The sequence below is a fragment of the Podarcis vaucheri genome, assembly GCF_965113315.1.
Source record: "Podarcis vaucheri genome assembly, chromosome: 11".
Taxonomy (NCBI): domain Eukaryota; kingdom Metazoa; phylum Chordata; class Lepidosauria; order Squamata; family Lacertidae; genus Podarcis; species Podarcis vaucheri.
In genome coordinates, this window is record NC_138749.1 from 3327669 (window position 1) to 3340520 (window position 12852).

Genomic DNA, 12852 nt, shown 5'->3' on the forward strand with positions numbered 1-12852 from the left:
TGCCAGACAGGAGATAAACAATGCACTCAGCTTTCTGCTGTAGACCGTCCTTTCTGTGATGTAGGTATGGTGTGTCTGGGGGTGGTCTTGGACTCCAGGGTGGGCAATTTAAAATGTCTGTATAAGGACAGGCATACCTTGGTTCTAGGTCCTCCTCCTTTCCTGCGTGAGAGGGGAGCACCCTGTTGCAACAGATCAATAAAGATCAGGCTTACGAGCTGCTTTGATTCTCAATATTCTCTGGTTGGCATCTGTTATTTTCTCCTACCAACAGGGAACCTACGTTAGGACTGTTCAGTTTCTGTTAATTGATTCTCATGAAAACTTACAGATTCTGGCTTCACACAATTAACTCAAGGCAGTGTCAATTTACTCTTGGCAGAAAGCCAAGGTCTGCTTGACCTAGAAACTACTTACTCTGATTGGTTAATGACCAGCACTCAACTCTGTTATCTAGGAATGCTAGCACAGTTTGGTGTGTTAGGTGTGTTGAAGGAGTAGGAGTGCTGTGTATGGCTAATAGAGAGAGAAAGAAAGGATTTATTTGCTTTGTTTTGTATGCAGAAACTCTGCTGGTTTTTTTTCCTTTTAATAAATCCTGTAAATAGTTATTTTGAGTCTAGCTGACTAGTCATTTCCACCTCAACTAGCTTCTTCGCTGTGCAGGAAAACTCTGCTACGTTTGGGCTAAAGCCATTAGGGCTATGCCTGACACTTCAAAGTTCCATGAAGGACTCTATATGGGCTCTTGGATACCCCATAAGGGGAAAAGGGCAGATTTTTGTTTACAACACGGGAAACCAGCAAACAGGATTCGACCGCAAGAGCCCCTCTCCCCTCCTGTGGTTTTCAGAAACAGATTCAAAAGCATTGCTTCCTTTGATCATGGAGGCAGGACAGAGATTATAATAAACCCAGATGCCAACTTTGCTGCCACAGACACCCGGACAACACGATCACTGGATCCAACAACATCAAACATACCATCTCAGGACTATTTAATTGCTCATCTTCTAACATTGTGTATGCTATCAAATGCCAGCAGTGCCCTTCAGCTCTCTATATTGGACAAACAGGACAAACCCTACGCCAAAGGATAAATGGGACATAAATCTGACATCAGGAATCACAAGACAGAGAAACCAGTAGGAGGACACTTCAATCTCCCAGGACATTCTATACAAAATCTCAAAGTAGCTGTCATATTACAAAAGAATTTCAGAAACAGACTGGAAAGAGAAGTTGCCAAATTACAACTTATTGCCAGACTTTTCCCAGTAGTAATGTATGGAAGTGAGATCTGGACCATAAAGAAGACTGAATAAAAAAATTCCTTCCAGTAACACCTTAAAGACCAACTAAGTTAGTTCTTGGTATGAGCTTTCGTGTATAAAGAAGGCTGATCGCCGAAGAATGGATCCTTTTGAATTAGGGTGCATGGAGGAGACTCTTGAGAGTCCCATGGACTGCAAGAAGATCAAACCTCTCCATTCTGAAGGGAATCAGCCCTGAGTGCTCACTGGAAGGACAGATCCTGAAGCTGAGGCTCCAAGACTTTGGCCACCTCATGAGAAGAAAAGACTCCCTGGAAAAGACCCTGATGTTGGGAAAGATGGAGGGCCCAAGGAGAAGGGGACGACAGAGGACGAGATGGTTGGACAGTGTTCTCGAAGCTACCAGCATGAGTTTGCCCAAACTGCGAGAGGCAGTGGAAGACAGGAGGGCCTGGCGTGCTCTGGTCCAGGGGGTCACGAAGAGTCAGACACAACTAAACAACTAAACAACAACAACAACAACAACAACAACAACAACAACAACAACAACCAGACTTAAAACCATGGAGAGACCTGGTCTGAATAGAGACATTGGATTCTTCTTTCATTATACATGATAAAGCTATTTTTGGCCATCTCACCCCTTGCTTTTCCTGTAAGACCAATGGTCATCAACATGTTTACCACACCTATCAGCCAATCACCCATTCCAACCACCCTTCTGAGTAATACCCCCCCCCACCCTCTCACTATATATAAATAAGGGTCTGGTGACTTCTGTTTCAGTGTATCTGAAGGAGTATACATGCACACGAAAGCTCATACGAAGAACAAACTTAGTTGGTTTCTAAGGTGCTACTGGACATTTTTTAAAAATATATATATATATTCCATCTTGGCTGGTAGCCATCAATAGCCCTCCCCTCCATGAATTTGTCGAACGTGTAACATGAATTTGTTGTAGGTAAAACTATGCAATGAAATCCACTCCGCCGTAAGTTATTTACTTTATTATTGTATCTTGATACATTCCCTGATAACAGAAACATAGGCAGCTACTGCACAGCAGGCCAGACTGGTTTGGTTTGGTTGTTACACGCAGGAAAACAAGAAACCTATTTTTCTGGCCCTGCCCTCTGCACTGTTTGCAATAGCATTACCTTCAAGCCATGTCTGTCAGCATGCCACTCATGCAGTGACTTTGTATTTGTGTTGGCCTTTTTTTCTTTCTTTCTAGTAGATACACCTCTATTTGTCCAACCCTTGGACCATTAAATACAGGCCCTGATATTGTGGTAGGAATTTTGAGGTCTTAGATACATGTTAAATGTTCATAAGTGTACCAACCAAGCACGTATATAGATCAGCACAGGAAAACCGACCTGAAACCATTTTGATTCCCAAACTGAGCAAATGTTTTCTCTGCAAGGTCAAAGGAAAATGGAAAAGCCTCCCCATTGTCTTTTCCTTCACAAATCCTGTCTTAAGATATGAATAGGGTGTGAGGCTGTGACCTGGCTCAGGAACTAAGTATTTATCATTACAAAAGACTGGCCAGGCTCCCTAGGTATCCAATCAAGTGACCATTAAACAGGTAATCTGGCAGACAGGAGGTAAACAAAGCACTCAGATTTCTGCTGTAGACCTCCCTTTCTGTGGTGTAGGTATGATCTTCTCTCTCCTGCATGTGGTGAGTGAGGACCCTGTTGCAACAGATCAATAAAGATCAGGCTTACTAGCTGCTTTGCTTCTCAATATTCTCTGGTTGGCCTCTGTTATTTTCTCCTACCAATAGGGAACCTACGTAAGGACTCTATATGGGCTCTTGGATACCCCATAAGGGGAAAAGGGCAGGTTTTTTTGTTTATAGCAACGCAGACTGTAGCTTTTGGAAAACATCAGTGTTGCTCAGTTTAAAGGAGAAAGATTCTAGACCTCATTGAGAACATTTTGCAATAGGCCAGGCAGGGTTTCCAGTGTCTCAGCAGCCAAAGGACACTGAAGGCAAGGATGGAGAACGTGCAGAATCCTTGTTGAACTCGAACCCATCAGCCCCTGCCAGCACGCCCAATGGTCAGGGGTGGTGACAGGAGTCATAATCCAACAACACTTAGAGGGCTGCAGGTTCACCATACACGACTTAACGCCTTCTTTCTTCTTGCCAAGTGGCAGGTGCAAAGCCCCATCTCTTCCTGCCTCTTGTGCCTACTATCCAGCCAAAGCCTTAACCACAACCATCGCTCGGCTCCACCTCAGCCCTTGCTAGATTCTTCTGAATTCTGCAAAACACTCTTTCTCTTGTCCTGAAAGACCTACATTGGCTCCCAGGACGTTTCCGAGCACAATTCAAAGTGTTGGTGCTGACCTTGAAAGCCCTAAACGGCCTTCGTCCTGTATACCTGAAGGAGCGTCTCCACCACCATCGTTCTGCCTGGACACTGAGGTCCAGCGCCGAGGGCCTTCTGGAGGTTCCCTCCCTGTGAGAAGTGAGGTTACAGGGAACCAGGCAGAGGGCCTTCTTGGTGGTGGCGCCCGCCCTATGGAACGCCCCCCCCAGCAGATGTCAAGGAAATAAACAACTATCTGCCTTTTAGAAGACATCTGAAGGCAGCCCAGTTTTTAATGTTTGAAGTTTTATTCTGTTTTTAATCTGCTGGGAGCCGCCCAGAGTGGCTGGGGAAACCCTGCCAGATGGGTGGGGTATAAATAATGAATTATTATTATTATTATTATTATTATTATTATTATTATTATTATCATCATAATCATCATCCACCGGGCTTGGTGAGGGGCGTGGAAGAAAGGCAATTTAACTGGAGGAAAGGCAATTCAGATTTTCCCTGGATTGACATTTGTTCTGATCTATTGCTAAACTGTAAGAAAGGGGAAAGCCACGTGGTACAAAGCAGAAGGGAACGAGCCCTCAGTTCCATCTAGTGGTGCTAATTATTGTGCAAAAGTGCATGCTTAATTTATTTTGAAAGAGCTCACAACAGAAATTGCTTTGACTAGCGAGAAGCGTCCAGCTCACAGAACTTTCTGTGCAATGCCTGTATCTATTTTCCGTGATGCTGTCACTGCAAGGTCCTCTGTGGAGAATCATACCAAAGCACCCCCATTGCAGTGTGTGCGCGCACATCTGTGTGTAGAATTGGACCGTGATATCGAAAGCATCCCTCCATACTCACAAAACGTCAATGAGTTAACCTGGTCCTGACTTTCGCCTTCTGCAACATGGGAGATAACAGCCCTTCCCCATCCTGGAAGAGTGAGATAAAAAGATTGCGAGCTGCACAGATTCAGCAGAACTAAAAGCCAGATGAGGTCTGTAACGAGAATACATTAGCATTAAAAAAAAAAATCTCTGTGAAGAAAGAGCTTTTCTTTTAAGATAAACTGATTAAGTCAAAGTCACCTTGAGGGCTAGAGACAAGGTCGCTCCAAGGCCTTTCCCTGGCCCCAAGGCAGCTTAAGAATTCAAAACAAAATAAGGCACTTCGTCCAAAGGGACAGAGTAGTCCTTAAGAAGAAGGGGTGTCTTTTCAAAGAGCTCCCCTTTGTAGCTGCGCCATTTGCCAGCTGGGATGTAAATGTCTCTCTCTTGCTTGCCCATCTCCAAGACGGGAGCCACCATCAGCGTGTCCCCAATCAGGAACTGGGAATCGATCTTGTGTGCAGCCTCGTCGTGGGGAGAAATCCACCAGATGGGCCAGATGATGGGGTCCCCAGTGTCAGTGATCTCCCCGGCCAGCTCCAGCAAGAGGGGGGCAACCAAAGACTCGTGGAGCCTGGTGAACTTCAGGGCGATGTCTATGACCTCTTTGTCGTAGAGCCACGGTGGAATGGAGAACTGCATGGAAGGCATGAAGGCCGACAGCTCAAGCCATCGGATGTAGAGCTCCCGATCTGGGATGTCGACAGCACCTTCCGTTTTGTTAGGGAGAAAATTCCCGCCAATCATATCGGGCAGTACAAAAGGGTATCCTAGGAGGCCAATGGTCAGTACTGTTGGTATCAAGGACTTCAGCCCAAGTTCATACCCACAAATTGAGTCCCGGTCAATGATACGAACAAAACAAGAGATGTGCTGGGATCGGTAGCCGACTCGGACTTCTGCAAGCTCGTGAAATGGAATGGCCATTTCCGCATAATGCCGGGACCAAATGCTGGGATCTGCCAAGGTGTGGAAAGTGTGGAATTGTTTGGGAAGGTAGCATGTCTCACCGGCATCAAACTTGAAGGACGAGATGCCGTACTTAGTGCGGAGTTGCCTCAGGTGTCTCTGGAACCATTTTCTAGCCGAAGGGTTGGTGAAATCCAATATGGCGCCCACACCGTTCCACCACACAACCATGGCAGGGAGTCTCCCTTGTGGTTCCATGACAAAAAGCTTCTTCTCTATTCCCACCTCAAAGTTTGGGGAACTTTCATGTACAAAAGGGTGTATCCAGATGGTGACGTTGAAGCCATCTTTCTTAAGTTTTTCGAACATATCTGTCGCCTGAGGGAACTTCGAAGGGTCAAAGTCAAAATCACCATAATTCTGTGTGTACATGTCATCAATTTCAATGTGGCTGTATTTGAAACCGTGCTTTTTAATCATCTGTGCAAATCCCAGAACTTTCTCTTGGTTAATCTCCTTCTTGTACATGGCCCACGTTGACCAGATTGGGAACTGGAACATCCTTTCTGAAGGCACCTTCAAAGGTTTCTTGAAATGGACCTGAGCCATGTACCGGTGGACAGAGGTAATGTCTGAACCTATGCAGACATGGTAACTCAACTGTGGGAAGGGCTCGTTCAACGGCTCATATGGAGAATCTTTATACCTGGCTTGGAATGTGAGGGACCTTTCTGAAGCGTTGAACCCAAGGTGGAAGGGCACAGAGTCACTTATCTTGACGGCAGCTGCTTTGGAGGACAACCAATACCTCTCCAAGATGCCCCCAAAGCTGTTCCTGAAAGAATAGACATCACTAGTCACAAATGGCACAGGTTCTTGGCTTCCAGGTAGACTGATTGGCCATTGCTGTCTGCTCATCTCGTAGCCTCCATACCAGTGGGCGTCCCCCCAGAACATTTTGTGTTCCACCGCAGAGTCTGCCTCAAACTCTTCCCAGCGGATGATGTAGCACGTCACCGCCTCGTTGGGTTTGACAGTCTGGATGAGGAAGCTGAACATCCCCCTTTCCGTACCAGTACAGCTTAAAACTCCCCCTTCCTTAGAACAAGATTCCAGGTCAAGGACACCTGATTGGAAGGCCATCCTGAAGAGCACTTCTCCATCCCGGTTTTCAATGGTGAAGCCTCCCTGCCACAGGTCCACCTGCTTCACCTTTACCCTCTCTGCCTTCATAGGAGGAACCGTGTAGCAATGCCAGCACACGGCCACAGCTATGACGAGTCCTGTTGTCAGTAGCGCAGCTCTTCCAAGATAACTCTGCCGCGATGTCAGAGACTCCAGAGAGGAATGGAGAATTGGTTTTGTCCCGGAGCCATTTTCCCTCTGACGCTTCTCTCCTTTTCCTTGGCGGCGGGACAACTGAGCTTCCATAATATCACAGATCTAATAGCTGTGGCCAGTGGTTGCTTGGCCCTCGAGGTGGCGAGTGTTTTTCTCAGCTTTATAAAGACTGTGTTTAAAAACAGCTCTGCCCTCTCTCTCACTTGCTGTATCCAGGAATGCAGATCGCTACCCTTCAGAATGCAGTGACAAAACACATCTCAGCCAGGCTAATAAATGAGCCTAATAAATTAATCCTGGTTACCGGGAGCAAGACTTCTCTGCCGCTGCAACCTCTGCTGGAGCCAGCATCCTGCTGCTTTCCTCGACTGGATGAGGCGATCAGCTGACCGAGGAAGGTTATTACGCAAGTGAGAGATGGCACAACTCCCTGCAAAGCCTCAGCCCGTTTTTTTTTTTTTTCTGGATGGGGAGAGGGAGCAAAGATATTGCTTCGGAATGAGAGGCCCCAGGAGTAGGAAACCAGGCGATTCAAAGACCTACAGCTGTGTGCAAAGGCCCCAGGAGCAGGCTGCCGTTCTCTCTCAAGGCTGGAGAGTCCTCTGGCGGCTGCATCTCATATCTTGATAGCTGCCCTTGAGATGTCTTAGCGTCGCCACTCCCTGCCCTGGCAATAATTTTCTCTGCGGCAGTTCAGCTTCATGAATGACTCTGAAGATTTGGAGTGATCGCCCTTTCTTTTCTCTTGGGTTGGGTTTCTTGTGTGACCTTTGATGGCTCTCTAGTTATATTACTAGATGTATGCCTTAACACACTGAAAAGTTATATTTGTGATAAATGGAGATACGTCCGAGGAGCTAACAGAGAGAAGAGAAAGGGGCTGGTATGAGAGCCGGGCCAGAGTGGGTCTTCTCAGGGTGGGAGACTGAGGAAGAGGAAGGTCTCCCAGGTGGGAGGTGGGAAGATTAAACTTTTAAAATGAATTGATTTTAGAATGCTGTGTTACTTTTATTGTTGTTAGCTGCTCTGAGCTTCGGCTGGGGAGGGCGGGATATAAATAATTTGTTGTTGTTGTTGTTGTTATTGTTATTATTCTGTATGTGTGAAGATTAAGAGAAAATGCTGACTGAGTGCGGCATAGATATATTTATAATTTTGTGTTTTATGAGGATCATATGAGGATTGTTATATGGAAAGCCCAGCCAGATGGGTGAGGTAGTAACAACAACAAGAAGAATAAAAAATGTATTTTCTGATTTTTTTCTTTTTTTCTTTTCTGATTTTTTAAAAAAAATTCTCTATATTTTAGTTTCAATTTTATATTAGGTTGAAAACCTTTAATAAAATTGATTAAAAGATCCTTGGAGGTTTTTAATCAGAGGTTGGATGGCCATCTGTCATGGATGCTTTAGTTGAGATTCCTTCATTGCAGGGGTGGACTTGATGATCCTCGGATGCCCTTGCAACTAATCTAGTCTATTATTCTATGATAAAAATGTTCTGTTGCCCTAGCACATCAAATCCACTTTTTTATTTATTAAAAAACAGACTTTTGAGGCCGCTAGGTTGAGCATTCACCCTAATGAGCCTTCATCCTGATTTGCTTGCACAGTGCTTACATGCCTTCCTGTTAGTCATTTTTGCATTTTACATTTCTTAGTGCGTTACCGTGTCAATTTTCAAGCTGCCTAACCTTACCATAACCTTTTCCCTAACCAAGGTTATGGAAAATTGGTTTAAAATTTACAGATTGATCTTTGCTGAAAGAAAATTATATGAAGACGATGTATAGATGGTATATGGCACCAGTGCAGTTAGGAAAAATGTATAAAACCAGCTCAAATTTATGTTGGAAGTGTAAGAAAAAGGAGGGAACATTTTACCACATATGGTGGGTTTGTAATGAAATTAAGAAATTTTGAGAAATGATATACAATGAATTGAAGAAAATGTTCCATCTAACATTTGTTTAAAAACCTGAAGCATTTTTGTTAGGGATTGTAGGAAAAGACGTGCCAAAGAAGCTGAAAAACATCTTCATGTATGCGACAACGGTGGATGGTGAGAGTCTTAATAGCACACGGATGGAAGGGTGAGGAAATCCTGACTAAAGAACTGTGGCAAGAGAAACTGATGGACTATGCAGAACTGGCAAAATTGACAAATAAACTACGGGACAAGGATAACTGTGACTTTAAAGAGGAATGGGAACCTTTTACAAAGTACCTAAAGATGCAACAAAGTGAATTGGACTCCTTGGCAGGCTTTGAATAAACACTCACAAACTTTTTATTGATAATAATCAGTTAGATAAATTAAGGACTTATACAATTCTGTAACATGCAGAGAATAGCATTTATAGAGAAACCAGAGATTGGAACTGATGGAAGTCAGGGGGTGGGGTGGGGGGGGTTGTTTATGGGAGGAAGGGGGGAGGGGGGAAATGAGGAAAAAAATTGAGGATGATATGTTTTAAGATAATATGTTTTGTTGAATTACCTAATAAATTTTTTTTTAAAATTCAAGCTGCAAAAAGTCTGGTAAACTCCCCACAAGCAAATCAGGGTGAATGCAGAAAGAATACTCGCCGACCTGAAAACAAATAAGAATGAACACTAAATAAAGACCAGATATAATCTAACCTCCATGTATACTTTGTGCGAGCAAATTGAGATGAATGCTCAGTTAATTGGCTGGCTTGAGGGAGCCCTTGGATAACAACCAGAGCACAAACTGTACCACCCGGTCACAAATGTTTCTGAAGTTTTCCGACTGCAATTGAACTTGGCTCCTGAAGGTGGCAACGGAGGAAAAGCAATTTACGGTAGATCAAGGGAGTGAAGGCTGCATGAAGTCACCAACGCAAAAACAAGAGAGGAAACTCTTGATGTACAAGATTAAAGTTTATTAAGCTCCATGCATTTCAATCTAATTTTTCTGCAAGGGGAATAAAAGGCTGAAACCCTTCTGCAAATTCTGTGTTGCAAAGTAGGTTCTGACTTGACAGTTGGAGCAGCCGGATGGAAATCCATCTCCCCCTGCAAAATTTCCCTAAAACTCTTGGAAGAGTCTGCTTGCTTGCACAACACGCAGCATAGTTAATGCTGCTTTGTGGTTGTGCATTTAAATATATTGGGCTGGATCCAGGAAATGGCTTGGAATTTGGCCCCATATAAATCAGTGCAGAAAAGTCAAGTCTTGTTGATTTCAATGACACTCGAGCACAAGGAAGTTTTGGTGCAATCCTGGACATATCTTTGTTCTTGTTGTTTAGTCATTTAGTTGTGTCCGCCTCTTCGTGACCCCCTGGACCAGAGCACACCAAGCACTTCTGTCTTCCACTGACTCCCACAGTTTGGTCAAACTCATGCTGGTAGCTTTGAGAACACTGTCCCACCATCTCGTCCTCTGTCGTCCCCTTCTCCTTGCGCCCTCCATCTTTCCCAACATCAGGGTCTTTTCCACGGAGTCTTCTCTTCTCATGAGGTGGCCAAAGTATTGGAGAATCGGCTTCAGGATCTGTCCTTCCAGTGAGCACTCAGGGCTGATTTCCTTCAGAATGGAGAGGTTTGATCTTCTTGCAGTCCATGGGACTCTCCAGAGTCTCCTCCAGCACCAGAATTCAAAAGCATCAATTCTTTCGCGATCAGCCTTCTTTATGGTCCAGCTCTCACTTCCATACATCACTACTGGGAAAACCATAGCTTTTACTATACGGACCTTTGTTGGCAAGGTGATGTCTCTACTTTTTAACAGGTAAAATCCGCTGTGCAAAAGTGTGTAAGTCCTTAATAATTGTATATAGGATAGGGCTGCAGCCTTGGTCTGAAGGCAGCCTACTGAATTTATAACACAGGTCAGTCAAAAGAAAGCACTCCTAAGGAACTGGGACTGGATGCACTTTTGCCCTGATCCAGAAAGGCTAATCTTTGGTTTTATCATTTGTATCCAGTTTAATTTCCCCCATTCTTTTATTTGATAGTTTTTTGAGAGGAAAGGTCCTCCCTTGCTTTTTAACTCTGCTCTGTGACTCCACTGTGTTTTAAGAAACCTATATAGTGGTACCTTGGTTCTCAAATGCCTTGGTTCTCAAACGCCAAAAACCCGGAAGAAAGTGTTCCAGTTTTCAAACGTTTTTCGGAAGCCGAAGGTCCGAAGTGACTGTCGGCTATTGTTTCCTGCACCAATCAGAAGCTGCACCTTGGTTTTTGAACATTTCGGAAGTCAAACAGATTTCTGGAATGGATTAAGTCTGGCACTTTTGCTTTTGCTATTTATTTAACGTTTTTGTTTTTGAGCTTTTTCGGTTAATTTGTTTTTGTGACTGTGTGGAACCCAGTTCAGCTACTAATTGGTTGATTGTGCGACTGCGGAAACGGATAAAAGCTCCCCATCCAAACAATGACTATCATCAGTGCAGGTAAGAGGGAAAAAATAATTTTAATCTTTATCATCTACAATACCGTCTTATTTATTTTATAGTACAGTACATTGATTATTGCTTTCATTTTATGGATCAATAGTCTCGTTAGATAGTAAAATGCATGTTAAATCGCTGTTTTAGGGGTTTTAAAAAGTGTGGAATGGATTACAGTAGAACCTCTACTTACAACCGCCTCCACTAGCGAACGTTCCAAGTTGCGACCATGGCAAACCCGGAAGTAACCGGCGGGTTTGCCGCTGTTCGCGCATGCGCAGAAGCGGCCAATCACCGCCCGCGCCTGTGCACAGTGGCGCCTCTCCCAGCAACCTGTTTCACCATAAGGACGGGCCTCTGGAATGGATTGTGGTCATGAGTAGAGGTTCCATTCGTTTTGCATTACTTTCTATTGGAAAGCGCACCTTGGGTTTGGAACGCTTTGGTTTTGGAACGGACTTCCGGAAGGATTAAGTTTGAGAACCGGGGGGTTCACACAGGATTATAATTGGTGTTTACTTGCTTAAGGAGATTATCAGAAGAGATCATAAAAAAAAAGAAATATATACGAACAAGATGAGATGTGGAAACAGCAAGATAAGACTGGAAAGAATTATGAACATTATTTGGACAGATTTGTGGATATTAACGCAGCAGCAAGAAGATGATCGGAATCCCCCTTTGGAACTTGAAATATGGGTCCCCCCAACAAAAATTTAAAAATCGGCTTTGTAATTCGGAATTTATGTGATTTGATTTGATTTGATTGGTCGGTTAATAAAAATTATTTTTTTAAAAAAAGGATTAAGTTTGAGAACCAAGGTAAAGAGAGACCCCTGACCATTAGATCCAGTCGTGGCCAACTCTGGGGTTGTGGCACTCATCTCGCTTTACTGGCCTAGGGAGCTGGCATACAGCTTCTGGGTCATGTGGTCAGTAGGACTAAGCCGCTTCTGGAGAACCAGAGCAGTGCATGGAAATGCCGTTTACCTTCCTGTCAGAGTGATACCTATTTATCTACTTGCAATTTGGCGTGCTTTTGAACTGCTAGGTTGGCAGGAGCAGGGACCGAGCAACGGGAGCTCACCCCATCGCAGGAAATTGAACCGCCAACCTTCTGATTGGCAAGCCCTAGGCTCTGTGGTTTAACCCACAGCTCTCCCACAATAACCAAGGTACCACTGTACAAATTAATTTGCCTCTGTGAGAAGGATGATTCCCCCCCATGCTTTTTAAGAAGAGAAGAGAGAAGGAACACCGGTTGCAGAAAATGACACTGCGTCCTGCCCACACACACACACCCGGGGCAAAGGACATGTTTGCAAGTGTCTGTGGCTCCCACTGAATTTCAAGGAAACTCTTTATTCAGAGAGACATTTTGATGGTTCCCAATAAAAACTGCAGAGGGAAAAAATGGTCTGGAGACATTTGAGGAGCATAAAAACATCTTCCTCGATAAAGGATGCTTCCAGACAGGTGTTGAATACTTGCTGGAAGCCGTTTGCTGAGATATTGCAAATGGGTTGTTGGAACCACAGTTGTTGTTTCTTTAACTTACTGGATTTCTACCGGAAAGGGTAAATCGAGATTAAGTGAGGGAGGTAAAAATACATTACTGATGACAATAATGGTGTGTGAAAGGTGGAAAAAACCCAAAAAAACCTTGCATGCATGGGGAGGGCAGATCTCATGAAAAT

The 12852-nt window shown here is 44.2% G+C and overlaps 1 pseudogene across 2 annotated transcripts; it reads right to left on the minus strand.

Moving 5' to 3' along the window:
• Nucleotides 1–4264: 4264 nt before the first annotated feature.
• On the minus strand, nt 4265–7799 carry LOC309514568 (myogenesis-regulating glycosidase pseudogene; annotated as a pseudogene). 2 transcript variants are annotated; one of them, XR_014224569.1, is made up of 2 exons: nt 4690–7799; nt 4265–4534 (listed from the first exon to the last, which is right to left on the minus strand). The product of XR_014224569.1 is annotated as a myogenesis-regulating glycosidase pseudogene (transcript). The 2 variants fall into 2 exon arrangements; XR_014224570.1 differs by having other exon boundaries at nt 4265–4600.
• Between the last annotated feature and the right edge of the window lie 5053 nt (nt 7800–12852).